Consider the following 14973-nt stretch of genomic DNA (forward strand, 5'->3'; position numbering starts at 1 on the left):
GATGGAGTTAATGTCACCACAAGACAACTACTCGATTCACAAGGCCCGCTCACCAGAAAGCCGCCTCCGGAAATCAAGGAATTAATTGAAGAATTCTCTAAGCATTCTAGAGAATACCACAATCCGAGGAATGAAGTAAGTCGTGGAGCAGTGAACTCGGTGAATGATAGCATGGCGGCGGTAATAGCTAAGCTCGATAGCCTACATCGAAGAATGACAAAAATGGATCAAACAATCCATGCTATTAGGGTAGGATGCGAAAATTGTGGCGGCTCCCACCTCACCAAGGAATGTGATCGAGACGAAAACGGAAATAAAAAGGCTCAAGTATTTTACTCTAGTGGCGATAGATACGACGAAGATTGGAGGAAACCGAAGAAGGAATGGCTCCCATACGAAGAATATAAAAAGGCTAACGAGGATAAATACAAGCAGAAGGAGAGGGGATTCTATCAAAATGAAGAGCCGGTGATGGAAAAGAAGGCCAATTTAGAAGATATGCTCACAAGATTCATAACCGTGTCCGAGAAAAGACACAATGATCACGATGTAGCAATGCAAGAAACCAGAAATATGTTGAGGAATCAGCAAGCATCCATCCTCAACATTGAGAAACAGCTGGGACAGCTTGCACATCAAGTGAATGAAAGAAGACCGGGCCAACTTCCGAGCAACACCGAACCCAATCCAAGAATGGAGAATGTAAGTGTAATAACCTCCAGCAGTGAAGGAACATTTATAGAAGCACTGAGAATCTCCAAGAAGAAGGCAGAAAAGGTAGAAGAATCGGACCCAACAAAACCCGACTCGACTCGCCGAGTTACTCCATTGGACTTGACGAGTCCATGCGTAAATGATACACCTGTCAGTTCTTTGAAGCCTTATAATCATCCGCTGCCATACCCAATCAAAGCCATGCCTGCAGAAAAAGTAGAAGCATACAGAACCTTCATGAAACATGTTAACGCTCTACAAGTTAATGTGCCATTTGTGGAAACAATACTCCAAACACCTAAATACTTCAACTTGCTTAAGGGCCTTTTTGCTGCTAGGAAAGATTTGGCTGAAGTCGCGAAAGTATTGATGAGTGAGCTACCTGAAAAGAAGGGTGATCCAGGAAATATTGTGATTCCATGCCAATTTGGTAATGAAGTTTTCACCCGAGCGTTAGCTGATTCGGGGGCAAGCATCAATATGATGCCTTTTTCATTCTTTAAGAAGTTGAATTTACCAGAACCAAGGCCGGTGAATATGAAGATCCATTTGGCGGACAAGCCAATAATTCATCCACAAGGCGTTTGTGAGAATCTCCTTATAAAAATTGACAAGTTTATTTTCCCAGTAGACTTCGTGGTAGTTGATATGGAAGAAGACCCCGAAATTCCAATTATTTTGGGGAGATCCTTCTTGAACACCGCATGTGCTTTAATTGATATATGTGAGTTTACATTGACATTAAGGGTGGGTGATGAGGCTATGATGTTTAAAGCTATTCTAGAAGTCAAGCAAGAAGAGGAAAAGAATGAAGAAGTCTCAATGATCCAATTGGATGATGAGATATTAGATAAAGAGCTTGCACGTTTGCTAAAAGAAGATCCAAGCAAGTTTGTGATACACTCTGAAGAAGATGGAGATGTTAACAAGGACTTGGAGGAGTTAGAAAAGCTACTGGAAGGAGCCCACTCAGAAAACACCCAAGAATTGAGGGAACCCGTTCAGACTCGTCGAGTCACTTTAATGGACTCGACGAGTCCAGTCGACTTGGGCAAAGACTTGGCCAACTTAGATCTGTTTGTTACCAGTTCTTCACATTCCTTGGATTTTGATAATATACATGATTCTTTAGAAGAAAAACATCAGAAGGAGGAAAGGGAAGGAAAGTTCAATACACCGATGTGGCATGTCTTGATACGGTTCATTTTGAAGATGGGTTGAGCACTGGAAAGGATGAAGAGATAAAGGAAAGGAGGGAGGAAGCTGATCAACCATTCACTACTAAACCTAAGGCACGAACCATCATGAAATTTGAAGTAATTAAATTTAAAGAGAAGGAGGTTCAAGAGAAGGTGAAAAAGAATGGGGTAAAGAGGAAAAAGAGGAAAAGGGAAGCCCAAGCAGCTGAGGATGAGGCTGTGAAAAGGAAAAGAGATGCATTGAAAAGGGCTTACAAGAAAAAGATTCACGCTTACAAGATCAAGTACAAATCACAAAAAGTTAGGCGTGCATTCCCGATGCTCGGAGATGACGAAACGTAGATGGGAAGGAGTCTAGCTAATGACTCCTTAAAAAGAAGCGCTTGGCGGGAGGCAACCCGTTATATAGAGTTTGCTTTCTTTTACTTTTTAGTTTTTTTTTTTAATTTTTCCTTCGTTTTTAGAATTTTAATCTTCCAAATCATCGGACATGTCTGCTTGAGAGTGTGCATAGGTTAAGTGTGGGGTGAAATGATTTTTAATAAATAACAAAATTTTGAAAATTATGAATTTTTCTTAAGAGATTCGTCGAGTCTAACCACGACTCGACGAGTCCATATGGATTTCAGAAGAAATTTGACTTCGCGACCAGACTCGTCGAGTTTGACCACGACTCGACGAGTCAATATTATTTACAGAAAAAAATAATTTCGAAATTACTTTTACAACCGGTAACTCAGGTTTTAACCCTAACAATCAGTTATACACACTCGCCGGGTGCCGTCCTCTAAACTTTCTCTCAAGCATTCATCTTTGTTCTTCAAGTTTTCTTCAAATTTCTCAAGTTCAATCTCAAAAGGTAACAAATTTCTTCTTGTTTTCTGTTAAGAACGTGATTATAAGGCCATCTATGGTAGCAATTGCTTGAAAAACCCGTTTTTGAAAACTAGTAAATTTCTAGGGTTTTGATTTTTCATGAATTATGTTGTTTTGACTGCTTATTCTGGCCTTAATATCTTAATAGTATGTGCTTAGACAAAACCCTTGACGAAATTTCCAGGTTTCATGGTCTAGTTTTCATCAACCCGCCGACTGACTCGTGCAGTTCGCGCGACTCGTCGAGTCGAGCCTGGACTCGACGAGTCGAGTCGAGAAACATATGGGAGATATTTTTTTAATTGTATTATGTGTTTTCTGGGTTTTGTGTATTTTTTTTGCATAAATCATGTTCAGAAGGGGGAAAAGTTCCAGTGGCAACCAAGGGGATTTTCCATGGCTAAACTTCCCACAAATCGAGTCCGCTTCGACATTGCGGAAATGGAAAAAGAAGCTGGCTGATATCAAGAAGAAAGAGGTCTATGTGCCCAACCGGATAGATTGGGAGTGGCTGCAGAATGTTCACTATGAGGAGGAGTTAGCTCCTTATCTTTTGAAGGAGTTTCACCATGAAGGCGAAACAATGGTTTGTGACGGGTGGAGTCGGGTCTTCCGTATTCAAGAGCCGGTTTATTTGGAGCTTTGTTTGGAGTTTTTCTCCACGGTATCTTTCACCGGGGGAGTGGATGCTTATCACCCAGCCAGCTTCAGTTTTTTTCTTGGGGGAGAGTTTCATCAATGCTCTATGGTGGATCTTGCCTGTCGATTAGGGGTTTATGATCAGCCCTTGGTCTCAACACACATCTTTCGGGCCTTTTTGGCACAAACCCATATGGTGTTTCCTGAAGGAGTTATGAGTACGGGCTGGTGGAATACTATTGGTAACAAAGTCTATATTCCAAAGGAAGGGAGCATTCGATCCCCAACACACCGCCTCATACATCGCCTCATTTCATCCACCATCAATCAACGAAAGGATGATGACAAGGTTTCCATCCTCGACGTCTTCTATTTATGGAGAATCATTACACCCGGCGTCTTTTGCAACATTCCTTGGTGTCTAGCTCCATATCTCTCGGAGGGTGCGATCAAGGATCGCAAAACTTCCCGAATTAATGGTGGGATGTTTGTCACCCGGTTGGCCAACTCATTCGGGTTGATGAACCGCGGTGCATGGAACTTCATGACATTGATCCCTACACCTCCGTTCAATCCAATTCTTTTCCAGAGAGCGAGGATTATTGAAGATTATGGTGGTGGCCATTATGCCATCCCAAATGATGACCCCGTTGTTGGTCCCGAAGCGCCAGGGAGGAGGGTTCATTCGAGGAGAAAGCGGGATATTGAGGAGGAGCCGTCGGTGATTCCGGTTCAGAATGACGAAGTACCAATGGATTGGTACAATGTGGAGATGAGGCGACTACAGGATCAAATGGCACGGGGTTTGAATTTTAGCAACCAATCTCACGTCTGATTATTCGACCACTTCAACATCCCACATATTGATGGTGGCAATTATCCATTTATTCCGTCATGGGATGAGGTGATTAGTGCGAGAAGAAGTGGTGCGGGAGGAAGTGGAGCAGCCGCGGATGATGGTGAGGAAGAAGATTGATTTATTTATGTTTTAATCAACAATTTTTATTTTCTGTTTTTATTTTTTTATTTGGTGTGTATGGATTGTTAAGACTTTATTTTGTTTAATGATTGTGTGCATTAGTTATTTTTCAGGATTGGATTAGGACTGCTTGCTTAGGAAGGGTTTAAAGTCATAGCGAACGGGTGTTATAACGACTGAAAGCGAGTCAAGGAAGCGAAACGTTAACGTCAAAGTGTCGAGTCCGTTCCCTAGGGATATAAGCAATTGAGTCTAAAAGTGAGGAAGAGTTAGAAGAGTTCTTAGAGGCTGACACAGTTGCAAAATGCCAATTTTTTTTTGTCCAGTGACCTACTCGTCGAGTGCACTTAACTGACTCGACGAGTCGCATTGTATTTCCACACATTCTGAGATGGCCGCGCTGGTACTCGACGAGTCCTCTATATGACTCGACGAGTCAATCATTTTTATACCAAAGGACTGCTGATTTGATGCTGCTAAGTGTACCACTTGACTATTTATTCTTTCCATATTCATTCCTGAAGATCTTACACTGATTTTCGCGTATTTGGAGCGATCCACACGAGACGAGACACCCAAGGCATGGATGAGATGTTTTCATGGCTAAAGTCAATTGAAGTCGGAGCTTAAAATGAACGTGATCAACCTATCCACTGCTATCCCAGGGGAGTTTGTTCCAATTCCCTCTTTAGTTTCTTTTTATGTTTTTATTATGCATAATATGCAATGAGGGCATTGCATCAAATAAGTGTGGGGTAGGGGGTTGGTTACATAATAGACAATTTAGAGTCTTAATTTAGGTTAATTTTAAAATTTTGCATACAAAAAGTATTACTTAGGACTTATTTAGAAAATTTTGGTAAAACAAAATTAGGATTCCATGTTAGAGTTGTGTTGATAATTGCATGATAACCCAAATGTTTAGTTGAGCCTATATACGTTCTAGTGCATTTGTGGCTTCCTTATTCCAGTGAAATCATGGGACAAAAACACGACCTTGCTCAGCCTGAGGGATGCAATACGTTTAGCAGCCTAAACCTGAAATGTATCCAGGAAAATTTTTATCGTTAGCCAATAAAGGTTAGGATTGAGCGCCCCTGCTTAAGCATGTAGGGATTTGAGTGAAAAAAAAGTGAGATACATGTAAAAAAAAAAAAAAAAAAAGAGAGAGAGAGAGAGAATTACTAGAAAAGTTGTAAGAATTTTGGAGCAAATAAAGTGAAGATCTAAAGATCAAAATTCCAAGAAATCCAAAAAGTTGAAGATACCAAAAATCAATCAATACAAGGTGGTGAATTCAAAGAGATCAAAGAACAAATTATCAAGGAAGTGAAGAATTCAAAGAGCTCCATAGTGGTATCGGAAAGTTCTAATTCTAGATTATGTATGCTTGGGTTGCTCAACTAAAAATACCTTGAGGGTAAGAGGTTTTCTGAGGATGGATTCGGAGGGTTGCATAAAATGAGCATAGTCCGGGGTGAGTGGGCGAATGTTTATGAGGATTGTGCGTATTTGGAGTATGGGGGGGTTTTAGGAAAAATTTTAGACACAAATGCATGCGTTGCGGTCTTGGCAAAATGGCTGGGTTAGATTGGAGTTGTCATACATAATTCTAATGTCTTAAAATTCAGTTTTGCTTGGGGCCAAGCAAAAGTCAAGTGTGGGGTATTTTGATATGTGCATATTTAGTTTGTATTAAGTATAGATTTTTATTCATTTATTAGCTAAATTATTGCATTTCATGGACAAAAGGTACTTAAAAGTGTTAAATTATGTTTTTCAGTCCAAAAATGAAGCTCAAAAGCAAAAGGAAGCAGGAGAAGCAGTTAGGAGCTCGAGAATGGAATAAAGAAGAAAAACACTAAAAATGGCACGTACTCGGCGAGTCAGATAGACTACTCGGCGAGTCCCATCGAAGAATCGGGAAGATAATGACTCGGGATTCCAGAGAGTTATCGCAATACGGGGAATGTGAGAGGGACTCGACGAGTCACCACTTGACTCGACGAGTCGATTCGTTTATTTAAAGATAATTCCACAGATCGATTGGAGGAGAGTTCTGGGACGATTCAGAACTACTTTGCTACGATTGAGAAGCCAGAAAAACCCTAGAAGACAACGAAGGAAGCTAGAATTCAATTCCGGAGAGTAATTAAGGCAAAATTTTATCATTTCACTTATTCTTTTGTTTTATCATTATGATTAAGCAACTTGACTTTGTTTGTTTGCTGTTATTTTCTTTAATTATAAACCAAAACCTTTAGACTTCTGTTTGGGGATTCAAAGTTGACAATATGGTTTGATTGATTGGTAGGATTAATTCCAAGTTGGTGATTTTTTGTTATTTTAGCTTGCTAAAGAACCTTGTGTGTGAATAATAATTAATTTTCTATTAATAGGAAGATAATTGATTAGCATGAACATCTATTGATTATTGACCTCATATGATATGTGACCACTATACTATATGTCTAGGATTAATGAATTTGAAACTAGAATTAATAAGAAAATTGAGTAAATTCATGTGCAAGCTTGTAAGATGACCATCAAACAAGAAGTTAATTAAAATAATAAATTAGTTAACTATTGCAAGTCTAAGTTAACCCGAATAATTAATCTAGTGAATATAATTAAATTAGACAATTGGCCACTGTTTAAGTTAGTTTATTTGCTAAGGATTAGGGTAGTGAACACAAATCTAATCACTTGAATCGGTAACCAACGAAAGAATTAATCCATTGCACTATTACCTTGAAATCAAGCATAGAGTTAACCAAGTTGAACTAAACAGAAGTTCCTTTCCAATTATTGAATCTAGTTAAGTCGTTCTTTTCTAGTCTCAAATTAGTAATAGTTAGTAAGTTTCTAGTCTTGTAAAACTAGAGAAAAACCCCTACTTCTTAATTAACTTAGATAGAATTAGTTTTTAATTTAATTTTCCGTTCCCTATGTTCGATACCCTGCTTATTTAGCTATACCACAATTGATAGGTTCACTGCCTTTTGTGTGTTATTTGATAATTAAAAGTAGGTTTAAAACTAAGTGAGTTTCACACACATCAGTTGCCTTCACCATAGCAACTTGGCAGGATGATTTATTATGAGAGAATAGATATTATTAATATATTATGAGTATAATATAAGGAATAATAATATTGTTATTTGATTAATATAAGTCATAGATTAATTAGTATTAATTTGGTGACTTAAAGAGATTAATTAAATAAGAGGGTATAAACTGTCAATTGTTTGATAGTTACACTTTGGGCTATGAATCCTTAAGAGATAGGGCATGGACGATTTCTAGGGCTATGATAAGCCTCAAAATCGTCCAATGCATATCTAAGGAAAGGATTAGGATTGCTTAGAGCCTAAGTTATCCAATTAGGGTTTAAGGGTAAAACCCTAGGAGCCTTACAAGTATAAATAGACCCCTTGGGATAGGGAAATCGGCACCTCTTCTACAGCAAGGAAACCCTGGCCGATTTCCTCCTCTCTCCTCTCTCTCAAATCATTCTCTTTGCTAGTTGGTGTTTGTAAGCCATTAGAGGAGTGAAAATTGTGACTCTAAAGCTCCAAGAACAAGAAGATCAAACAAGAGTTTCAAGGTAAGCTTCTAACTCTGGTTTTGTATTGTTCTTATACCTAATTAGCCATTAGAAGTCTTGGATTCAATACATGTTTAATTAGAGAAACCTAGATCCAAGCATTAGGGTTTGTATGTGCATATAGGAATGTTCATATTACCAAAACCCATCAAAATGTTCATATTTAACCCATTAAAGAATTCATCCATTATGTCCATCACTCCACTAGATCAAACATACAATGTGATCGGTCGTAAGTCATAACTTCAATACAATGGTCCAAAACGTGGGTCTCGGCAAGTCCAAATAAAAATCTCCAAGATTAGGGTTGTGTAAACCCTAATTAGGGTTTCCAACCCAACTCGTGTCAATTAGAGCCAAAAGGTTACGTTTTTGGCTGATTAAAGTTTAACTATGTTGAGCACCACCCACTGTTACCTCAGGTAGTGGTGGTCGATGGCAGCAACCACCACCTCACGGTGATGGTGGGGGTTTTTTTTGACTTTTATCCGGCCAAAACACCCAATCAACATCTCAACATAGAGTAAATGCACTCACACAAACTAAATAACATACACACAGCCACCCACGCGGTGGCAAGTGATATTAAATGGTGGTAGACACCACCTCATGGTGTTGGCGATGGGTTTTCTGTCCAATAATGCACATACTACACCGCTACTTCCGACAGTAGCCCATACATGCAAACATATACACGTTCAACTACGTACAAGGGGGCATAAATGTCGCTAGAGCTAAAAGAATCGGTGGCTGAGGCTCACAGCGGTAGTATTGATGTTTCCCCATGTCACACTCACCAGAAAGAACAAAGGAGAGGAGATATGGGTTGTAGCTTTACGTACCAAGAGCTTCTAGTTGCTCGTGACCCTTGAATCGACGCCCACATCACGTTCCACAAACCTTGGCGGTTCTCCTGGTAGCTCACGACGGTTACTGCTTCGCCCTCGAATTCGCAGGTGACAGGAGCGACAACGGTGATACTCGAAGGCCATATGATGAGGATGTAGCGATGGATGGAGTACGGGGGCACAAGGGTGGCAGTGGCTGGACTTGAACTGAGTTTAGGGATAAGATGGAAGGCCTAAATCGACTTTCGCCCCCCCCCCCCCCCCCATGTCAATTCTTTTCAAATTAAGTACATAATTTACAAAACAGCCCTCAACCTTCCAAAATCCTTTCAATTTATGTCCAATATTTACTAATCACCCCTGGCTTTAGAATTTCTTTGCAAAACCACCCCGAAGATTATACTTTAACCCCCAATATCCAAAATTATGACATTCAACTCCTCGAAGCCAACACCTTGCTAAATTATTATTGATTTTGGCTACAATAATATAAAATAATAATAAAAAATTACATATTGGGGTTTTAGAGTTTTATCTATATTTAATTTCAAACGGAATGTTACAGCTCTCTCCCACTTAATTTAGATTTTATCCTCGAAATCCATCCTTACCTTCCCCAGCACATCCAACAATCTGGTCAATACCTCCACAATCCGGGAATAATTACAGCTTCCCAAGGCCACCAAAACCAACTCTAAAAGGACTTACTCACCTGAAAAGGAACTAAACTTAAGCCCTCTTGCATAAAACCACCTCTATCCTTCCGACACTCGAAACTTCAAATTGACCAAGAGTCCCTTACAACTGCCTACACTGAACCATCATCGAACTTATTCCTTAAGAAAACTAGCCTAAACAAAATAATTTCCACCCATAATACCCAAAGGATTCCAAAGGAACAAAGTCTCTGGTCAAATGCAGCTATCGAATGCTCAACTTGTCAGGAGGCTGAAATAATCCTTCGAGTAAAAGATTCACCCCTACAACAGTAACATTCGAACAAGGGTTGCACAGCAGGGTCTAATCAACCACTCTAAGATTATTAGATCCAACTGTAAATAACTCCGCCTATACCCCGAGTAACAAGCAACTCCACACATGAATCCCAATCACTAAACCCACTTCGACTCTTCCTGCCACCACCTGCAGCTCTTCAGAAGTATCAGAGACCTCCCTGGTCCCAACTTGCCTGCCACATCCGAAATACTGGATTCCTGCCTGGTTGCTAAACCAATGAGCAATCTTACAGTCGCCTCATGTGACCTATGAAGGAAAATCCAACTAGCAATAACTGCCCTAGCTATATCACCACTCATGGCTCCATCAATCCTTCTGGTCCAACCAATCATAATAGCCTGACAACCTTTCGCCACTGAATCAAATGTGACAAGTGAATACTACCAGAATAATTGTAGTCTTACATCATGCTCGGCCTCCAACGACTTGTCGTTTCTTGATTCAAATCATGTTGTTGTTTACCCACAATCATGAAAACTGGCCCACCCTAGCCTAATTATCTGACGAATCCGTGAATGCTACAGCTACTCAGTAGGCTTATAAAACTTCCCACACTATCTAGCTGCTAGTAAATGCTACGGCTACCCAACAATATTACAAAACCTCCCACACTATCTGACTACTAGTAAATGCTACGGCTTCCCTACAGTCTTACAACACCTCCCATACCATCTGACTAATAGTAAATGCTACGGCTCCCCCATAGTCTTACAACACTTTCAACCCAACTGGCTACTAGTGAATGCTATAATGCTATGGCTCCCCCGTAATCTTACAACACTTTCACCCTAACTTACTACTAGTGAATGCTACAGCTCCCCCATAGTCTTACAAAATTTCACCCCAACTGACTACTAGTGAATGCTACGGCTCCCTTGTAGTCTTACAACACTTTCACCCCACCACAATCGCAACCCAGTGCGTTCCCCTCAATATATTAATTCAAATACACTCAGAGTTGAGAATACACTCGATTGAACACACAAGCTGAACTCAATTCATGACTGGAACTCCAACTTGATTCCCCAAATTCTGATATCAAGCACCAAGAAGACACGATTCACATGCTGGGGAGTTTTAGCGAACTCCAAACTCATGCAACCGTCAAACCAAACAGCCACTTGGGCCGCCCTCCTCCTTGACGTGGATGCAAAACTCATCCTAGTTTCATAGCTGCTCCTACTCCTCAATACCTGAATGATTCTCCTCCGCTTTGAATCGATTAAATTCCCAATGCACATGAGAATTAAAGGATTCCTAATCCCTCTTGCCATATAACGATTGACCCGATGACAACTAGCGCATACCAACTAATTCTCCATCACTATGCAATCTTAACGATTACCAACTCCTGGAATACGGAAGAATACACTTGAGACCTTAACGAGTCTGATAATCCAAATCACTTCCCATGATACCATACCAATTCCTTGAGTTCTTATGCCAACGACTAAGAACAATAACTCTTGCCATGTACTGATGAACCTCTACTCTAATTTCTATCCTCAAGGAATCATTAAAATCTAAACGACTTCATTCCACACGAATGTATGATTCCCTTGACACATCCAATGATCAAACAACTCACACACCTAAGACCTCCATTGTCGTGATACCATTCCTTTCCTAGCAACGGTAGTTCCTTTAACTCCAAAGTTAGATGTCGATCATAACCAAACAGATAACAGAACCACTTAACCTTGGATTTACTGGATATCTATCCCACTAATTCCTAACCAAATGTCCTCCAAGCAATACTCCGAAACAGATTCCGACAATGACCTGGAATAATAACGGTACATGCGGGACCCACTCCGCACGATACGTCCATCTGAAGATTCGTCAAAGACTCATCGGCATGCACAATGGCATATGACAATCTTTGATAACTCTGACAATAGCAGAGAAGTGACTCGAGATCTAACTTATTCAAACTCAATCGAAATTCCAAAGCGATACAAATTCCCAATATCCACTTGAAGTGGCAGAAGGTAATATACCCATAAACATCTGAAGGAATCTTAACCACCTCGTCCTGAGTTACCTTAACCATCCTGAGGACATGGTGTAACACTCCCTTCCAATCCCAGTGACAGGAACTAACAGTAGGATCCTCCTTCCTGAAGGATTCTAGGGATCCACATGCTTTGGGCTCCAGATGAGCCCCTAACCACCCAGCGATAATTCTCGCCCACAAGGCACCGAGATGACTATCGAGAGCTCCCAAAATCCCTTCCTTGGATAAACGAAAGACCACCGAAGTCCATTCCAAAACACTATGACTATCTCCGAAGAGATGCACTCCCGTGATCCCGCACATTGGCCCAGGTCCTGCTTCTAAGCCGGAGCTAAAATCTTGATCCCATTCCTAAGTGCTCTAAATCGGTCTCCTGCTCTTGGGCTCTAAAAATCATATCATTCAGGGTCTCGCACCTTGACACACTGTAGTATCTGAAGCAACCTCTGCCCTAAAACAGGCTACAAACTACTCCTAAGACATACTCTCCAATCCCGAAAGCGCAATAGATCGCACAATCAATCCTTTCCGCTTGATACAAGAGATCCAAGGCGAATCGAACCTCAGCTCCTAAGGGGTAGGGACTAGTGTAGAAAACACTTTCCATCTCCTTAATCCATCACAAACATAAATCTCTAGCAATCCTTCCACTAACTGGCTTACCATAGGAGCCGAGACCAAACTCTGGTCCTTCCCCAGGTGTGCTCATCCTCAATTGGTAAAGCAGTTGTCTCCATAATCTTCTTAGATTCTTCAAGACTCTCATCGATTCGAGTATGGATCCTGCGTTTTCGTAATATGGGCCCAATACTACCTTCCACACCTATCCATACTTTCCTCAGTAATCCTCCCGAATACTCTAAGTCACTTCCTCAAACCAAAGCACCAACCTCGCCAAATCGCCACACTAAACTCACTAGAGCATATCATATTCTTTCCTAGGTTCCTGACCTCACCCTACCATTAGCTGCTGAAGAACTCCTCATGATGTCATCCATCCACCTACTGAATATCTTCATATTCACTTGGTAGTTAACTCCCATCATCCAAGAGTTCCACAAATCATAAAGCAAGCAGCATTCGTGCACTAACTCTTCAATCCATGAAGCTATCATAGAACATTCAACCCATATACCACAACTCATGCTATCCAAATCCACCCTCACTGTCGGCTGCCTTATGCATGCAAATTATACACTGAATAGGATCTAATAGACTGTCGAATAGTAGACCCTACCCTAAGACCACCACCAGAGTAGGGATAGGAAACAAGGCCATTCTAAGGCTATAAGATCTAAACTGTATATAATTTTGAAAGCATACACTTAGCAGTTACCAATACCAATAGTCATTCTCATTCCAACATAGCATCCAGTATCCCCAAGGCTACAAACATCACATATCAGGCCAATCTATCGTTGACTATTCAGCACAAGCATGCAAGTCATAACAGATAACATATATGAGTATTCTAGGGAAAACTTACTTGAGCTCGGCCGATTGCATACACCATACCCTTTTCTTATTTTAGAAAGTTTATTTTCTCAAAGTATTTTTCTTTTGAAAACTTTACCAAATCCTCAGTTTGAGTTCAAAAACACTTAAGAGTATGTCTGAATCCCTCAAACACAAAACTGTAAGCACGAAGCTTAGTGATTTCCCCATAACATACCCCACATAATCCATATAATCACATAAACCATATCAACCTTACAAGTCGTTCAGACTAATGTATACTAATGTCGTGGACTCCTTCCAGTGTCTTACTCCAGGATGATGCGGGCTCCCTCCAAGGTCTTACATCTATGTTTCGTGGGCTCCCTAATGGTCTTGCTTGGAATGCCATGGGCTCCCCCACACAGTCTAATAACCAAGTGCCATGGTCACCCCCATGGTCTTTACTTGGAATGTCATGGGCTCCCCTACATGGTATGATACCTAAGTGCAATGGGCACCCCCATAGTCTTTACCTGGAATGCTATTGGCTCCCCCACATGGTCTGACATCCAAGTGCCATGGGCTCCCCCCGGGGTCTTCCATGCAAGTATCACAAAGATAACTAGCATATCACATACAACAAAATCAACTAGCATACCACCTGACACATAATCAACTAGCATACCACATAACAAATAATGGGGGCGGCCTTGGTGCCTTTGAACCATTGGCATTGTGAGGAGACTAACGTCACACTGTTGATGTCCCGTAGAGAAAACTATGGTTTCTGGTTGACAGATGCCCGAACTGTCAACATCAAAACAATTCCCAATTAATAATTAGGCTCCAATACATAACCATAATTCCATGCTTAGGGTAAAAAGGCTACTTTACCCCCAACCTAGCATTATCCAAGACCAAGGCCAAAACTCACACTCTGAAGGCCCAAAAGTCAAACAATTAACCAAGGCCCAATTATGGCACAATATCCAAATTAGGACGAAGTCTCTCACATGGGCCTTACCCTAAAGCCCATACAAATATCTTAGTCCCTATACTTGTTCCCAAATGGCCCAACAAGAACCTAAACACCCAAGCCTAAAACAAAGCCTAACTTGAAGCCCAAACATAATTAGGGTTTTCATATAAAATGATGATTAGGGTTAAGTGTTCTTACTTAACCCATTAAGGACATAATCCATTAAGTCCATCACTACACTAGACCAAACATACAATGTGGTCGGGCGTAAGTTATAACTTTAATCCATTGGTCCAAAACGCGGGTCCTGGCATGTCCAAATCAAATTTCAAAGATTAGGGTTTTGTAAACCTTAATTAGGGTTTCCAACCCAACACATGTCAATTAGACCCAAAAGTTTAAGTTTTTAACTAATTAAAGTTTCATTATGTTGAGCACCATCCACTGCCACCTCAGGCAATGGTGGTCGACGGCGGCTCACAGTGGTAACCACCACCTCACATTGGTGGTGGGGATGTTCCTTGACTTTTCTCCGGCCAAAACACCCAATCAACATCTCAACATAGAGGAAATGCAATCACACACACAACCACCCATGTGATGCCAGGCGACAACAAACGATGGCAGCCACCACCTAATGGTAGTGGCGGTGAGTTTTCTA

The sequence above is a fragment of the Lactuca saligna genome, chromosome 4 (genome assembly GCF_052625555.1).
Source record: "Lactuca saligna cultivar CGN05327 chromosome 4, ASM5262555v1, whole genome shotgun sequence".
NCBI lineage: Eukaryota > Viridiplantae > Streptophyta > Magnoliopsida > Asterales > Asteraceae > Lactuca > Lactuca saligna.